Raw genomic sequence first — 19160 nt, 5'->3', positions numbered from 1 at the left:
CCCAGAAGCACAAGTGGTAATGGAGATAGGTCTTTTCCAAACAAGGACACTGAGCACAGGGCTAAAAAGCAAACAAAGCTTTCATTCACTCAGTGCCCCTTGGATCCACAACTTCTCCACTGCAGCATGACACAGATGGGTGGAGAATGTCCTTTGGGCATAGCCTGATGGTCAGACACCCTTCTGAGCAGTAGGAGGGGTAGACTTGAACACTCTCATGCTCACCTGCATATAAAACCTCCCTGGACAAATGCTATTTAAAAAAGGTGTCAAGTCCATGGATGTGAAGAATGTATCTATTCTAATAATATTTTACAAGGAAAGAGTCCTTCAAAAGTAAAGGAAGTGCAGAGAATGTCAACCCCTCAACCCTCTCAAAAATGGGATTTATGAAAGTGTTTCAAACTCTATTGGCTTTGAGCATATGTGAAAAAACTCACTGTAAAAGAAATTCAAACACCAAAAAAGTGAATTTTTAAGTGTACATGCAAAACAATTTATGCTGAAATGTTGGCATATCTGTCCAGACAGAAAGACAGCATTTAGATGAGTCTCAAAACAGCTACCCAGTCTCAAAACTCACAATTAAGTTCCAGCACTTAGTCACTACAGAAGAAAAAAGAATTGTATAAGAAAAGGGTGCATACTTCTAAGGACAGGAATTGTACCAAATTAATGAACTCTGTAACCAGGAAGACAAAAGCATTTTAAAAAAATGCACATTTACTATATTTGTTGAGAATGGTTTGTATGAATGGCAAAACTGAAAAATTCTCCTACCCAAAGAGGGACAGCTTTTCTACATAATACAGAAGACATCCTGCTTTCCAACCCATCCATTGTGTCCAACCCATCCCTTGATCCATGAATCTCCCTGGCAGAAAGGGCAGCTGCCAAGTGCAGCTCAGGGCTCATGCCATGAGACCAACTTTAGATCTTCAGAACCCAGCAAATATCAGCCTTACACCAAGGCACCATATGGCTCTCCCTGCCTGCACATACAGCTGCCTTGGGTTTGAAGAAAGCATTATCTGATACCCTCCTGCAAATGATTCGAGGGTTACTCCAGGATAAAATAGCAAGTGCTCAAGAAAACCAAGCACTATATCTGGATACACATGTCTATTCATTTCTGCTGTTCCTCCTCTGGCTGGCTGATAGAATATACTTCCAGCTGCTAAACTGCTATCAGAGGGTGCCATTTCTTTTTTTTTAAATGCTCTTTAATTTAATGGAAAGAGGATTCTTTAAATTTTTAATTGACACCTTCCCCCAAAGCTTAGACAAAACTAATGCAGGAAGGTTGAAGGTTCATTAATTACAGATGGCTCCATTGTACAGCGGTGGAGCAGGATGCAGCCTGTGCTACCAGCAGATACTTAACTAAAAGGATTCAGCATTAAAAATCATTTATGCTCAGCTTCATTGGAAAGTCTGGAAAGATCCATGCCATTAAACTTCTGTTCATAAAACTTTATTGTCTACAGATAACTTTCCAAGTGAGTAGACTGCTGGCTCTACGCATTTCCTGACCTATACAAGTTCTCTGACACAAATGGCTACAAAATATAGCCAGTAACTTTCCGTAGTGAAACTTCTGATTCAGAACAAACAAATCACTGCTGTCACAATTAGCTTGACAACTTAAAGCTGCTGAGGTAGCATAGCAGCAGTGACCAGAATGAGCAATTTATCTTAAAAAACTGGAACATTTATTTTTGGTGAGCAGAAAAATCTGTCATGCATTCAGAGATGTACCAGAAAGACCAGACATTTAAGTTAGCAACTTCAACAGGCACAGCTGAAGGTTTTAATGCTTATCTTAAATCTTCAAGGTGTGCTGCCATGGCGGAGACTTATGGCTACCTTCATGCAACTGAGTATTGTTACTAACAGAAGACTGGGGAATCAGGTCATGATGGGCCATGCACGTATGGTTTTCTAATAGACAGGCATCGGGGAACCTGCTATTGCTGGGTACACCCCAAAAGACAGACTGACCTTATCTGGCAGTCCCCCAGTGCCAAAACAGGGTGTCTTCCCCTCAGCACCCTGTCCTGCTCAGCTGTGTGCTCCCGCTGCTGATCCTCCCACTTGCTGGACACCTGCCTGGTGGGAGCCCATTAACTTGGCATGCCCAGCATGAGGTTAGATCTTTCACCTGCCTAATTAATGAGCTGAAAGAGTCACTGAAGGACTCAGAGTGCATCAAAGGTGGTGAAAAGGCCTGTGATAGAGCAGGGCTGGAGTGACTCCCTGCAGCAGGATGCTCAAGGGACTCACCCACCCATGTGAGACAGCGTGTTAGACCTGGGTGGCTGGATACATTGCCACTCCCTGGCATCACCACCCTCTTCTCCAGGCTGCCTAGCCCAGAGCAAGTCATAGTGGTTTATGCTGGGTTGTACAAGATAATGCAGTTCATGTTTCAGTCCAGTTCAGGTCCAGTTTTCAGGAATGTGGCTGGAGGCAGTGATACTGCTAAGACAGGGAGTGCACAAAGTTTCCTGGGTAATGGGGTTTGATTTAGGCTTGAAGGATATATTTCATTGAATTAAAGAAACAGAGACTAGAATCTACTAGTTTCCAGTCTAGGTTTTTATTGGAGTGCCTCAAGCAGAAGATACTTCAACCTTACAGCCACCTCCCACGGATCTGTGGCTCAGCATCCCTCTCTGTGGGAGAGATGGACGCTGCGCAGCCTGGCTGCAGGAGCACTGAACTGGGAGAAGGGCCTTGGAAACTCTGCTCCTTCCTACCCTGCTGCTCTCACAGCAAAGCTTGGTGCTTAGGTAAAGCAAAGCATGGTGCAGATGGGGAGAAGGTGTTGAAGCAGCAGTGGGGAGCAGCCCAAAACTGACTGGTGGAGTGATGTGTTTTCAGCTGGGCCATGGGAGCAACAGTCTGTAGGTGTGGTCAAATGGTGTTTATGGAAAAAGGAGCAGGAAGGAGAGCAGAGGAGTGCTAGCTAGCTCTTTCTTTGCTGCTGCCAGGAACAAGGGCTTCTGCAGCTTCACTGCCCAGGGATGGGACACTGCCAGAGGCTGTGTCACTGCCAGACACTCCCACCTCTGTCCTTACCCAGCCCCCCAGCTCAGCCTTCACCACTTGGAAATGAAGGCACAAATGTAATATGAAGAGCAGCAAGGAATTTGGAAAATCATGCAACACAGCAGAAGTTGAAGTGGTAACAAGCCCAGAAAACAGCAAAGACCATCACAGCCATGCCCTGTTCCCATCTGAGGCTGGGGATGTTTAACTACCTCACCCCAGTAAACAGAAGAACATGCATCATTAGATTAAAAACTTGTCCGTGTTTGGATATGGAAGGCTAAAAGGAAAAACCCAGTCTTAGGTACCCTTATTTTTTTATCTTTATGCATCTATGTTTCCTAACCCATTGCTAATTCAGACCATCTATAGAGTGAATAAACAGATCAGTATTCTGGAATGTGTTTTTTATTACAGACTTGTTTCTTTCTAATGATGAAAAATGAGGATATCCTTTCTTTGTCCCAGGTGACCTGTTTTCTATAGGGTTTCTATTTTAAAAGTTTCCAAATGTCTTTTTTTTTTTTTTTTTTTTTTTTTCTTGTTCCAAAATGTCCTCATTCTCCACCCCTTATATTTTCTGGACATGATTTTAACTCCACAGCAACTAATTTGGCTGTGAATATATTATCCTCACAGATACGAGAGAAACCTCTAATTTCCGCAGTGCTGTTTTCCAAAGTTTCTTGAGGTTTCCTAAATGACTCCAACCAAACAACCCAGGAGTATTAGTGCTGTAAAGCAAAAGAATTACATCATTAGGAATTGCTAAGAAATCATGGACTTGATCTCTTTCTTTGCAGTAATGTGTCTTGGTGCCTGTTTGTGGCATTTAAAAGGGCTCGTTAAGGGTTGCTCTGCTAGCACAGAAGCACCTGAGTGGACTCACACATAACAGGCTCATCTTTGAGAGACAAAATTACTTTGGCTCCCAAATGGCCCTGAATACAGAGAGAACACTGTGACTTTAATGGCCATTCTGCCACTAAAAGCCTGTCCTTCGAGAGAGAATGGAACACCTGAAAACTGGAAGGACTTCTATAGGGTATTTTTGCTATTTTTTACAGATCTTTTAAACAGCAGCCCCCACCTGGACAGGATGTTACCCTGCCCATGTCCAGCTGCTGGTGAAGCCAGCAGGGAGATTTCCACCGGTATCAGGGACAGTGAGCTGGGAGGGAGGGAGGACGGCACAGCTGTGCACAGCTGTGCACATCCCTGGGCTTGCTCGGCCATGCAGAGCCTGCACCGCAGCATGTGGCACCAAAACCAGAGGCCATCACGCTCAGGGACAGGCTACTCTCCATCCCCAGGTCCCCTCCTGATGCCAGTGTTCAGTGCAAGGAGAAGCACTGATGGGAAGAGATATCAAATGGGTTTGAACAGCACTTGAAAGAAAAAGGTGATTTTTTTCCCCCTCTAAGTTCTTGGTTAAAATTAGTATTTTTCCCCCTCCAACATAAAACAAGGGTTCAGTGCACCAAGGAACTCTATACATATTCCATAGAAAGGGAACGTGGCTTACCTTTCCACTTGTACGCCAGCACATACACAGAGGTAATTCTCTTTCTGACCACTTCCCTCTATTTTCCACATAAGGTAAACTATTCTTTCCATCTCTATGACAGAATTTATGTGTGTATGTTTTTTACCCCAAAACAAGGAATCTGCTATTTTCAAACATCTTTGTCACCTTTTAGTATGAGGTTAAAAGCCTAGATAATGGTTTTGCAGCACATGGATTGCTTTTGTGATAGATATTTTGAGATAAATTCGTGTTCTATATGTTATAAACTATAAACTGTATTACAAGCAAGGGGTTTCCACCAAGTTGTGGAAACCCTCCTGTTTGCCAAGACTGATTTGCAAATGTAGAGACTCCAGACAATAGCAGGGTGAAGCCCAGATTAGCAAACAAAAGGAATGGCCAAGCAGGAGATGTCCCATCCATCAAGGAAGAGCCACCTGCCTCCTCCGGTGATTAGCACATGATACCAATCTAGAAAAGGAAGTCTACTTTATATTAAATTGGCTACTGATTTGTCCATAACATTTTGATTTAGCTGGCAATTGGGGAAAAAAAAAATTGGCTAAGCTGCTTTAAAATACTTAATTTGCTTTTCTCTCTCTCTCTCTTTTTTTTTTTTTTTTTTTTTTTTTTTTTTTTTTTTTTAATCAAAAGCAAAATTAAAAATGGAAGAGAATGGAAGAGCTGCTTTGAGATGGAGAAAAATATTAATTTTTTAATACTGATATTAAAAAGCAATTAAACAAAAAATGTGACTGTCATGAAGTGTGGGAAACAACTCGTTCCTCTGCTTCAAAATATCTGAATCTGTCCCTCCCTCCAGGAAAATATCCTGATATTCAGCTGTGATAATACTCTTGGGTGGATCCTCTGAGTCTTGCTGACATAAATTCAGTTTCTCAGACTAGGTAATGAGATTATTTTATCATCAAGAGGGTGAGGACACTCCCCAGTGAGGGGGGAGGCTCCAGATCCCAGTCTTCCCATGACTCAAAGAAAATCTCAGTATGAGGTCACATCTGCTGCTTCTAATTATTTATTTAAAGAGTAAGTTATTTGTCGTCGTCCCCCCCCAAGTCTGCTTAACTGTACTCCCAAAAATATCCGTCTCTTAGTTTATTTGCTACTTTTAAACTTAAAAAGGATGATGTAAAAGCAACAATTGCAATTGTCACAGTTGGGTTCCGTGGTGAGAAATGATCGAACCGCTGCTCCCAGGTCACTCATTGAGGGGAGTGCCTGCTGCTGAGCAATGCGGGAAAGACCCTCTGGAGCAGATGGGGTGCGTCAGGGAAGGGAAGGGAGGGGAAGGGAAGGGAAGGGAAGGGAAGGGAAGGGAAGGGAAGGGAAGATCTCGGCTGCTGCGCTCAGGCAGGGGAGTGCGGAGATGTGATGTGGGGCATGCGGGGATGTGAGGGGGTGATAGCCTCCTTCCTGACGTGGAAAATCCTCGCAGCTCGACAGGTCCACGGACACATCTGCCCTGCGTGCCTGAGATTGAGTCTGGTTCCCTTTGCAGCCTCAGTCTCCACAAGAGCCATCCAACCAACTTTTCCTAGGAATGAGTTAAACCCAACCCCATTAGAAAACAAAACAAACAAAGAAAGAAGCAAAACCAGCAGATAACCAGGCTGTGCTTGCTGCATGTCGAGCAGGGTTTAGGAGCATGCTCCGTCCCGGAGGTAGCTGAGTTTCCGAGCGAGCTGCGGGCACAGCCGAGTCCCTGGAGGGGCTCAGGGCTCCCCTGCGCTCCGTTCACCGCCCACACGCAGAGCAAGCTTCACGAAGGGTTAAAATGGGAAGTCCTCCCGCATTCCCATGCAGGGGGAGCAAGGCAAATCACGGGGAACGTGTTTTCTCTAAGACAAGTCAAAGGACCTCCCAAGGCCGGAGCCGCGTTGCCCAGCCCCAGGTTCTCTGGTTTTCTGCCTCTTATCGCCCTCTGGTGGCACTTGTGAAAATGCCGCCGTGGTTGTCCCCGGGCCGCCGTACAGCCCCCACTGCTTCGCTCCTCGGGTTCTCCTTTCGCAGTTTGCCTCCCATGGGATTCACTGCCAGCTTGAGCAGCCTCAGACGGCTGGTGCTAAAACATAATTACTTGGTTACCGAGCTCTTCTTAAAAGCTCCTCCTTCATCGGTAGGGATTTTGGTGCTGACGTTTCACCCACCTAACCTGCTCAGGATGGACACTCCTGCAAAGACCCTGAACGGCGCCAGGTCAGGATGTGCCTTTCTTGGTTGAACACACCCTTTAGGGCACTCTTTGAGCAGCACATCCCAGTGGGCCGACTTCAGTGTTCACCCCAATATTCAAATTACATATTAGTGTCCAACAAAGGTTTGGAGGTTTTTTTCTGATGCCAGGACATCAGAGAATTTTTTTATCCAGGGCATCAGTGAAAATGGATGGAGCTGATCTGCCCTAAAACAAGCTTAGCATTACAGTTTCTTGGAATAACTTCTGTGCATTTGGAAGGACCAATACTCAGAGTCAGCTCCACCAAAAAAAGAAGCAAGCATCTTTTATTAGGGGTATAACTTAAAGCTTAGAGATCTTTCATATAAAAAAAATCAAAAAAATGAACACTCCTCACCTACAAATTTTGGAAAACATCAACTTTTTTAGGAAACTTGACTGAACATAGGAAATATCCCTCCAAAACCAGACTGTCCACACAGGGGGTATGAGGGTTTGCTGTAGGAGGGAAGGTGCAGGGTGTCAGGGTGAGACAGCAGACCCACTGTGTGGGACAGCAATGGCTGGCTGTGAAAGAGGAGACCCAGAGCCTCCCAGGGCCACGGCCCCCCTCCATGGCAAAGGGAGTATGAGCCCTTGGTCTCATACTGTTCCAAAAGGTATCTTGGCTGTCAAATATTTATGTCACCTGTTGTCCCCATGTCGTGGCCACCTGAACTCTGAGTTCAGTGTGGCCTTTGCTCCCCCTGTGCATGGCTTGCCCCTGCTGGAGAGGCTGCAGAGCCCCCAGCAAGTCCTTTTGATGAGACTTTGATGCTACAGCAGAGGAAATTTCAGATCATGAAAAGCAGTGATCCAAGTAAACCAGTTGGCACAGGGCCCTTTCTTTTCTGTGGCTGGCAGCCAAACTACCTTGATGCACCAACGCTATCTTCCACTTTCACGGCTAAGTAGCAGACCTGGTCTGTAAATAACACAAGATAAGAGAACATAAAAAGGATGATTTACATCTGGATTTCCACTCTGAACCATTGAACCCAACTGTTCCCAAAATCAGAGAAGCTCTTCCACAGAGGTTTAAAAAGAACTGTTGCAGCCTCTGAATGAGAATTCAGAACTAACAACAAACTGACAAAAAAAAACCAACAAACACAAAAGAAAAGCAGAGCTGAGATCTGAACCCTGCTTTATACCAGGACAGAAGTAAGATGAATAAAGCCAAACTGGCATTTCAGAGTCTCCTGCCGTTGGCAATATCTTCTACACTTATAGACCTTAAGGAGTGCCTGAGGTCAGAGTGAGAAAAGGACATTAATGTGCCCTTCTGGTGGGAAGCCTTCAGCCCATGGGGCTCTGCAAAGTAGAAAGAAAGACCAGGGAGCTCACAAATGTTTGCAAGGATCAGGAGGCATTTGCTGGGCTGGGAGAAGGAAACAAGTCAAAGTTGCAGAGGAAGGAAAAGACATCTTAAAAGGGATTTAATGTGCAGAGAAGGCAGCAGAGCTAAACCCAGGCACTGAATCCTCTGATGCAGTAAGAAACAGGAAAGTAAACGATCCATCGTCCTTAACATTGCAAACTAGTCTGGCAAATTAATTCCTCATTATGGAAATGGATATGACAACAGAATGAGCTTTGACTAATAAAAGAAAAAAAAAGATAAAGAACTGGTCTTAGCAACACTGCTGAAGTGGCTGAAGGATGGTTCTGAGCATGCCCTTGGATGCTCAGGCACTGGCCGGCTGCATCACAGTGCCTTGAATGCAGGTAAAAGGATAAGCCCTTGATCTTCTGGGCATCTGCATGGAGATTTGATTGTGGTTTTATCTGATGAACCACACAGCCAAATCTGAAGCGTGGAACTGGGAAATTTTATACAGCATCATCTAGAAGATGCCTTTTTTATAAAACAAGGTGGTTTTGTTTTGTTTTGTTTTTTCTTTGGTTTGGGTTTTTTGGTTGTTTTTTGTTTTGTTGGTGTTTTGGGGTGGGGGTTGTTTATTTGATTGTGGTTTTTTGTTTTGTTTTATTTTGTTTCCAAAGCCCTTGCATTCCAAGGAATACATTCCTCTCTCATTTCGTTATCATCTCCTTTTTTTTTTTAGAGAACTAAGACACTAATCTCCCATGATATTTTCCATAGCAGCTGCATGACACGCCTCTGTCCTGCTGCTGAAGGCTAAGATGTAATTTGGCTTGTTGTTTCACTCCAAGAATGGTCTTAATGTTTCACATTCATTTTTAAATGTTTCACTTTGAGCTTTTGAATGTTTCACTATTTATTTTTGGATATACAGTTATGGGAATCCAGGTACCTGTATATCCAAACATAACTGTATATCCAAACAGTTCAATCACCTGCCATCACCTGAAAAATCTCCTGAGTGGGATCAAATACACATTTTACTTCATCAAAATCAAGCTCTCAGAACTCTGTTGCAGTTTCTTCTTACAAAAATTTGAATTATGAACATAATACAGAAAATTCAATAATCAACTTCTTTTTGGAAGTGAAATATCAGGCTGCTATTATAGCTAATTACTGAAAAAAGCACTATTTGACCTCAAGATACATAATTTAACAAATCAAATCTCTAAATGCAGAACAAGAATGTTATCTGCCTTTTGGGATGAAAGTAGTAAGATGGAAGAAGCAATATGGCTATGAGTTTACTGCCCATTTGCAATAACTGAAATGCTATTTTTAAACTAAAAAAAATGCTAGTGTTGTGAAGCAGCACTTTCCTCACAGTATAAATGGAGTGAATTAGGTGCTGCTGAGGTTATTTCCATAACGACATGGCTCATGGGCAGGCACAAGGAGCAGGGACACAAAGGCTTGGGGAGGGGAGCTGGGATTGGGCTGCAGGGGAAGGAGACAGGAAGCAGATGCAGAAGAGACTTGTTCTCACTGGTGTGCAGGATTAAAGCAGCCATATGCAGGCTGGGGAGTTGGGTGCTGACGTGCCCATCCCAGTACCCAAACACTTAATGGCCATGAATCTATTTTTCCTTAGAACATCTCCTGTGGGAGCACAGTGCTGCCATCCTTTACTCCATTATTTTACAGATGAGCAACAGGGGGAAGAAGTTTCACCTGCAGAGTCAATCTGCTCCCCATTGCTCCCTCCATGGCCACTTCAGTGCTGGTCTGCTGGGGAAAGGCTACCACCCCTGGGAAGGGAAGGGGGTTGAGCACAAGACCTGATGAGCACAGCAGTCATCTAACAGCCTGGAGCATCCAGAAAACAGTTTGGGATAGTAGGACAGCAATTCTTCTTAGGGTTGAGCCACCCTGCACTGCTGGGAGATCTGTAGGATCACCAAGTGAGTGACATGAGTCTCAGAGCTCTCAGCCTGAACTGTGATTTTGTTCAGATTTATACCAGTTTCTTCCTTTCTTTGTTTTGGTCTGTTGATGGGGTTTTCAGAAGCTCCACAATAGTGGAGCTATTGTATGATATTTGTCTGTGACAATTATGAAAAATGTAGCATTTGGGAGCATACATTTAACTTAAAATAGTGATAGAACTAATTAGCAGATATAAAAGCCATTCAGTTAAAACATATAAAGAAGTACACCCCAAACACATCATCTATAGATCCTTGAAGGGTTTTTTTAATTAATTGTGAAAGCAGTGTTCCAATACCCTTAATTTTTGCAACTGACAGGCCATTTTATGTTCAAAATAAATAAATCAAAACTAGAGAAGTGTTGTGCAGAGGTGAAAATTCAGGTTTTACAGCGACAGCCTGAGGTGTGTGGCAAGATTGCAGACACCCTGCATCTGCAGAGCTAAACACAGCTCAGAGCTGCAGAAAAAAATCAGGATGCTGTTTTTATTTTGAATAATTCTTTTGTTTAGCCTTTGAAGTGAATGTTACTCCAGAAAAAGGCAGGGATTTATCAAAAGAGGTGTCTGATTTTCAGCAGTAAATGTGCAGACCTGTGCTGTACATTTCATTTTTGTATTGAGGGTTTATAGGAGCTGCTTTGGTAGGACATGCCTGGAATATATGATCAAACTGTTTGCAGACCCAATTTAAAAGTGTTTTGCGTCATTCTTTTGTCTCTCTCACTCATCTGCTCATTTGGAACATCTTTCATTTGCACATTTACAAGTAGCATTATTTTTTTTTTCCCCTATGATCTCCCCAAACTGTATCTGATTATTGCTACTTACATTTGATTTAGGCTATGATTATAACAAGAGCACTTCCAAACATGCAAAATTCATGAATTCAGCTATTCCAAACTCCAAATAGAAAATATTAAATACAATATATGTGAGTCTTCATTTCCTTCTAGCTCTTGAATCTTTCAGATGAAATCAGCCCATACTTTCAAGCTTTTCTCTATAGCCAAGAGTGCTAAAGGCTTTCTATCCTGCAGCCCAATTTGTTCTCAGTTTTTCAAGCACAAATGCACACAGTAAAGAATAGACCACTCAAAAAGTTGCCAAAAATCTTTGTGAACTGTCTGCAATCTCCAAATAGTGCAGGAAAATAACACTATAAAACCCGTTACTAAATAACAGCAGATTAGAAGCTGTGTAAAAATATTCACATCCCAAAGCCAAACACACTAAACTCACTGTTTGGGCAGAGACATTTTTGGCATCGTTACTGAAAAGCACCAAAAAAAGAAAGAGAGAAAAAGGAAACTAATTTCCCTATTGGATTCTTTCCTGCTTGCTGGAAAATCATATGAGGATGTGCTCTGCAGGTGTAGCAGCTAAAGCTTTGGTAAATTAAACAAAGTGTTGGCTTGAAGCAAATTCATCTGCAAAAACAGGAACTGCTGTGGTTTCTGTTTCTGTCTCACAAACCCAAAATGGGAGCACAAAAATATTGTCTCAGGAACCCAAAATGGGAGTACAACGCGCTCTCACATGAAAGCTTGAAAATGCTGCATCCTTCTGAAGGATGTGAGTGCAGTGTAAGGCTAGAGTATGGAACAAGGATAGGGACACACACACACATGACATACCTCAATTTATTTTTTTGCTGCTCCAAGCTGGCTTTTAATTCAAACATAATTTATGAGGACTGAGGATAAGCTTTAGAACTGACAGGCTGTTAAATCCTGAGACATTTCCACCCACTCTGTTTCCACTGCATAAATCAAAGCCTGCCTTTGTTCAGCAGCAGTATTGTAGCAATGTCTATGAGTTCAGAGCAGTGATTGAGTTATCTTTGAGGTAGCTGCCCTGAAAAAAAATGAGTAAAATCCTCGAGTGGAAAGTTCATGTGCCATGTGCCTAGTTCAACAGGCACCATGCAGATCTGCAGGCACTGCTGAAATCTCTGTCATGCCAAAACAAAACTGGCCCATCTGCAGCTCGAGCTAGGGAAGGATCGGGCAATAAACTGCGCACTCATCAGCATGCTGTGGTGTCTATACACATATTCTATGTACTGCACAGACTAGCACTAAAATGAGGGCTCTGCGAAATACGAAGCAAGATTCTTGGCTTTTAACTGGCTGGTTGGGACAGCTGGCACTTCTCAGGGAGCATTGCAGCAGCAGCAAAGTTTTGTTGGGCAGGGAAAGAATCACCCATGTGTCTATGATGGGGGAGCTCTTCCTCCTTTTCTTCCTGAACAGGACAAACTGCCTGGGGAAAATATGAGCATTTTTGAGAGAGGAAATTGGACAGCAAGCAATAAAGAAGGTCAGCATTGCTGAAGGGCCAAGGGTTGGTGCTGCAAAGGGGTCATTGCAGGGAGAGCGACAGAGACTGTCTGCACTGCAAGGGATACCGTGGCTCTGCAGGGCCCTCCTGCCACTCTGGAGAAGCAGGTTTATCTGGGGATAAACCAGATCTCTGAGGGAGTGCAAGTAATCCAATAACTGTAAGATGAATTACATGATGAACTGCGACAGTTATTATGTTTGTAGTATATGTACTTCCATTATAGCTAAATTAATTGAACTGTATGATATGAGCAGGGGTCTCAAGAATTAACCTAATCATTCAGATGTGACCTCTCTCTCTAATGCTCAGAAATTAGCTATACATCATTTGTTCTTCTAAGATCTGTGGTATCTTAATCTCTGTCAGTGCTTACAAAAGCAATTGTAATTGTGCAAAATAAGCAAAAGGAATGGATAACACTATTCAGACCAGAACTGTGATATCACTTGACTCTCAACAGATTTTGGTTTAAAGGGCTGAAATGTTCTTCTCCTTTTCTCTTTCCTCCTTTCTATTACTCCTCAGCTTCCAGACCTGCCAGCACAACCACATGTGTGAGCTTTTTATCAAAATGGCATGCATTAGAAAAGCTGACAATGTGATATTTGTGGTGTCCTTCCCAGGGCCAGGAGTTGGACTCAATCCTGATGGGTCCCTTCCTACTCAGCACATTCTATGATCCTATCATTCTAGTGCTAAAAGTCACCCGGTCCCATCCTCTTGTTGGGAGGTCTGAGGATGAGGAGTCACCCTGCAGCTGGCCTTGGCTCGAGCCTGGGCACCGTCCCTCGCCTTTGGGAGCCCCAAGCACTCCTCAGCTGCTCTGCATGGTGCAGGGCCTGGCACCTGGCAGTGGTGCTGGGACCAAGCTGTGTCTCTGGGAGTGCAGGTGCTTCGTGCAGGCACAGCCATGTGCCTGGAGGTGGCTGGGTGTGGCTGGGTAGCAAACCCAGGTTGGTCAGGGCCGGCGACATCATCGGTGATAGCCGGCAGGTTGGGCACAGAAGATCAAGAGTTCTAGAATCCAAACAACACAACAAATGGCATTTGCTCTCCAGGAGTCAAAAATAGGGATCTCCCAAGCAGCCTGCTTGCTAGCATAGCTCTTGGAGCAGCTCTCTGGGGAAGGCAGGCTGCTGCATGAGTGATGTTCAGCCGTCTCAAGACAGTGTGTGGAGGGAAGAGTCATTACAAGGCGTGTAAGGTTATGTGATGTGTAAGGTTATGTGTGTGTGCACAGCTGGAGGTGGGCACCACCCATTCTTTAGCACAGCTCAGTGTGAGACATTTGCCTGTACAAACCTCTTCATGGTGGTATTGGTCTGACATGGTGCCAGTGCTGATGCAAAGGAGAGGATGAAATATTGAGGATCCTGAGGAATGCTACTGTCCTGTGCAGGAATGGAGATGCACTCAACCTATGTCAGCAAATCAAAAGAAATCTGCTTTTCTATGCACTGGAATTTTCCTGAGCTGGAGATCTCAGTTTGGTTTTATAACCAGGCAGATATCAGTAACCTACATCTCACTAAAGAAAGGATTTGTCTTCTCTTTTAAAAGGTTCTTTATATTTTTATCCAGAGGCTGAAGTAGGCAGAATGAAAACACTGAAAAGAGCAAGGAGAGAAAAGGCAATTCTGGAAAAGTGCTACAGGAGCTTTTCCTCAGTGCAAGCCTGCTTTTTTCCCCTGCCCTTTTGCTTCTGCACCCAGTTACCTGACTCTGCATCTCTTCAGTGTATTTCAGAAATAAAATCTGTCACAATATTTCCTCTCCAAGTGCCACTGTGTGTTAGGTTTCAGCTCCTGACTGGTGTATGAAATACCAGCTCCAGCAGATGCACGCAAACATGGGAGCTCTAAAATGGGTCCACAGGCCACAGGCCCATTTCACCATGCTGTGTCACTGGGGACAGGTGTCTTTTCAAAGGTCTACTTTTTAAAAGAGAGACTACTCCTGGTGGTGACACACTTAAAACTGCTGAGTGATTTTTTAGGAGCCGGGCAAGGAATGCTGCTTGAAACCTGCATTTGCAAGGCAGGGAAAAGGGCTGAAACTCCTCCTGCAAAAAACTGTCAAATCACAGGTATCTTAGCTGAACTTTATTTTCAAACGCTTTAATTCCTTTCTTGGAGACAAAGTCAAATCCTCCCTCCATGGCTTTGATCTCAGCTGCTTTTCTGGAGTGTTGGCTGGGAAACATAAGCAAAGATGGGGGAGATACTGTCCCTGCAGAAGGGAGCTGGAGAAATCTGGGTTTTCTTCCAGTCATGTGCCCTGCAGCCCTGTAACACATTTCCTGCTTTCTGTATATCCATACAATCTTTTTACTCTTGCATGAAAAGTAATGTTAAAAATAATTATTCCTTTCGTTTAGCATGAACCCACAGAATTTTGGCCGTTTTGCTGGCAATGGTAGTATGTCCATCTGCTGGTACCACATTTTATCCTTCTTGGTCCATTTAATTTTCTGTTTTAATATTTTCTGTGGCTTTGATTGCACTTGACGATTTTTCTAAGTAACAAATGATATTTAAAGGCTGAAATGCTTACTGAAATGTCTGCAATTCTACCTGATACATCATTCCTGCTACAGAGAAGCTGTGAGAGGGGTATCATAGATGTTGATGGCCAACATAGGTATGGACCCAGCTCCCACCACAGCTTGGGGGACTTTGTCCTTGGTTTCAGCAAACCCCACCTGGCCTGATGCTCTTCTGCTTTTAGCATGCACCACACTAACAAAATACCTCTAGGGCCTTTTCCTAACACTGCCATTGTTGTACAGTGACTGAATACGCTGTAACACAAGGGCAGCCAGAGGGGCAGGGCAGGACTGGGCTCTCTATCCACCAGGAGATGGCAGTACATATACTGATTTGGGGTTTTCCCCCTTTATCTTTGAGCCTCCCTGAAAGAAATCGGGTCTTTTGAGGACAACAGAGCTGTAACACTTTTTTTTTTTTTTTTTTTTTTTTTTTTTTTTTTTTTTTTTTTTTTTTTTTGCACTGCTTGCATTTACATCCTTCCCACACCTCCCTGTGCAGCACAATATCCCCCACACCTCCTGGTCACCTTCCCAGTCTCAGTGGCTGAGCCCTACAGACAGGCACCAAGCAGTGTCACAGAGGCTGAACACCAAAACTGGAGGAAGAGAGAGAAGAGAGGGTGACCCGTTTTGAAGTTGGCAAGCAGCGTGTGCAGAGGCTGCTGTGCACCCAGTGCACAGGCTTGATCTCAGTGGTTTTCTGCCCATGCTTTCTTTAAAAAAAATGCCCTTGTAGGAAAATTGAATTGACATTTAGCTTCTAGACTTCATCTTTGACATTCTTAGCCGGCCAGAGGATGGCAGGAGACACAGCTCCTTGCCTGTGTCAAGCCTGTGTGCCTGTGGGCCATATAACTCACAGCACTCAAGTCTCCTGCTCAGGGCTCTGACATTTTCTGCTGCAATATCTTACATCAGAGGGCTTCCAAAAAAGGGTACATTAACATATGAAGTCTCATAGATTTTGGGAGGACAGAATGAGACAATAGCTCTGAAAGGGACAGTTTTCTGCACCTGCCCTGCCAGCAATGCTCATGAAGAAAAGTCCTTGTGTTCTCCCTTCCCTCACCACTTCGGAGTAAACCCTCAGGAGTTTTGTGCCTTCTCCGCTTAGTGATGAGAGGCTATTCAATGAATTGCAAGTAGATTCAAATGCCACAGCTGAAAAGGTGGAGTTTTTTTGGAGGTAGTGCCATAAATAAAGAGACTCCAAGTCCCTGTTTCACATAGTGCTCCAAGAACTTTCTTCTGAACCTGAAATGCCCCAGTTTTTCATTTCTCCTATCAAAACATTTTTCTAAATAATTACAGAGTGTTAAAAATGGATTGCTGTACCCAGGGGAATTTGCTCTTTGTTTGCCAGGAACAAATAGGCCAAGAGAATGTACGCTCAGCATCACGAGTAGTGTTTGAAGGAAAAAGCAAAGTCAAAAGCCTGTAGACATCACCAGAGATGCTCTTTTTTCAAAGCGAATTTTTATTCCACATTGCCAGGGTTTCAGGAGACACTCCTGCACATTGTGCTCCTAGGGGCTGGGGGAAAAGGAGGATTCTCTTCATCCAAGAGCAGTGCACATGCTGCTGTTGACACAGAGGAATTTCTGTTTATCTTTCTGGAAGTGACCTCTTCAAAATTATTTTTTTGTTTCTTAAGATGCCACTTCCAAACAAGCACTGAGTTTTGATTACAATGGTCATGTTCACAACTGTTTGCACTTCAATGGCATTACTGTGCCTCCTCTGATAATCCCTGAGCCCTGAGCAAACACAAACTTGAAAATGTACAAAGCATCCTGCTGTCATCAGTATCTCTGTAAATTGTTTTTCGCTTTTAGAGAATCCTTCTTGCATTACGTGTGCCTGAACAATCTGTTTCCTAATGTAATGTGATGCCAGGTGGTAGGAGGATGAAAGATGGACTAAGCACACCTAATTTCCCCTAGGAAAAAGGAAAATCTGGCCTAAACCCACAGCCCCAAGGTGGAGTTCAAAACATGCTGATTTTCCTGTGGGTTTACCAGGTTGAACCTCCTCACCCATACACATGATAAGGACTTTCTGGAGCTGGGATGTGGCAGGGGACTCCACAAGAAGTAAGGCCATGCAGTAGTTGTTCAGCAAGACTTAAAAGAAACATGAATTATTTAAACAATACATAAACAAACAGATCCCTTTGAGGTGAATTTTGCTGAATTTATTTACTTCCCAGCTACATTGCAGCCATATCCCTGGCAGCAAAGAGAATGTGGCTGCAAGACAACTCCCCTATACTTTAAATCAAGGTCACTTTTTATAATCCTCTTATTTCTCCTGCTTCCCAGGCCAAGGCTGTGAGGTCAAATGTATGTACTACATTCACTGAGAAACAAGAGAGATTTCAATCATATAATCATGGAATGGTCTAGGTTGGACAAGACCTTTAAGGTCATCGAGTCCAGTCAGGTGTGTGACTGCTGCCTACGGACTCCAAAGCTGCTGGTGGTAAGAGAAAAGCCAAGTCAAACCCACATGTGTACATTGCATACTCAGCAAAGAGCAAGGCAGGTCTCTCCCATCCTCCAGCACTCCACCCTGTGTGTGGATTTCTTTTATAAATTATTTCTGGATGCCTTATATTCAGGTTAATGGGCTTCTGAAATATCTGTGCACACATTAAACTGTGTCTAGTATGTATGTGTACACATACAGGGACTCCAGGGACAAGTGCTTTCCACCATTTCCATCAACCCTCTGCCTTTTAGTCTCTCTGGTTGTTTGTTACTTTCATTTGCTGTTCCTTGGCTTAAATTAAACTGTAAGCCTGTCCTCACAGGGATGTCTTTTATTGTGGGTTGTTGGAAGGGGTTTTGCAGAGAAACTGGAGCAGCAGATAGAGCTCTCCAGGCACTACTGAAATAATAATGAAGTAGTTTCACCAAGGTTGGACCAGAGAGTGTTGTCGGCTGCATCTGAATTCTGCTTGTCCCTGAAAATTGCTTAGGTAATAAGATAGCTGCTTTAAAATTGCTGGGGGTATCCCACAGGATTCTGCTTTGACTCTGATTTCCATTTGCAGCACATGTTCTGCCATTTGGCCAGCACCATCCGCCCGTGTGAGCTAATTTAAGGTTGCTAAACAGATGACACAGAACATACATCTTTTATATTTGATCTCTGCACTGGTGAGTTATCTGACTGATGGTTAATCTCAACCTGTAATAGGATTTGCCTACACTTCTGGAGAGTGAGATATTGGTATTCTTTAAACAGCATCTTGGGGGAAGCATGCCTGGGAGAAAGGTGGGAGTGTTAATTCGTGCTTTTTTGGCTTCTTGCTTTTGTAGATTGGATCCGGTGCTGTGTGCCTCTGTGAGGAACAACAGGGTCATCAACCCAAGGAACTCACCTGTCGGAGGGGAAAACATCTGCCAGCTCTAGGGTCATCCCTGCACACCAGCAGGGTGAGGGGCTGGACACCTGCAACTGGTGCAGGGATCTTTGGGCTCAGCTCCCATCTGGGCTGCTGGTTGCTCTGCATCTGTGCTGAACACAGTGCTGAGCTCAGTGGCTGCCCAGCCCTGAGCTTCACTTTTTGCCTTCCTTTGTACACATCAGAGTGTTGACTTGGTGACTGTGTTCATTTTGGGGGGTTTTTTGTGCCTCTATCCACTTCATCAAGGACAGTGCTCAGACAGCCAGCTTTGGGTATTGCTATGTTCTGCTCTCCCCCATTCCCATTCTCCCCATGTTCTGCAAGCCCCCATTCCCAATAGTATGTGCCCTCTCTGTTCCCTACTCTGCCAGCTGTTCTGCTGCATTTTCTCCCTTTAGTCCCTTCATGTCTGCCTAGCCTATCCCAGAGGTACAGCAGAAACAGCCCAGGGACCACACTCTGCAAGGAGCACACTCAGAGCATTCCACCTTTACCTGCTTTAAGGTAGGAAAAGGTGTCTGCCAACCCCCAGAAGAAAGGCTTCTGGCACTGGCTGGCAGCACAGCTTGATCCTGTCAGAGTGGGCAGAGGAGGGAGCTGGTAAGAACTGGCTGCACCCCCTGAGCTCTTCCTGGCATACCCGGGGGGGAGCAAATTGTACTACAAGACCATGGAGACCATGAAAACTCAGTGCTTCTGATTGTGTGACAATTTGTATTGACGCT

This window comes from Hirundo rustica, chromosome 5 (assembly GCF_015227805.2).
Source record: "Hirundo rustica isolate bHirRus1 chromosome 5, bHirRus1.pri.v3, whole genome shotgun sequence".
Lineage (NCBI taxonomy): Eukaryota > Metazoa > Chordata > Aves > Passeriformes > Hirundinidae > Hirundo > Hirundo rustica.
This window is presented reverse-complemented; position numbering follows the sequence as displayed.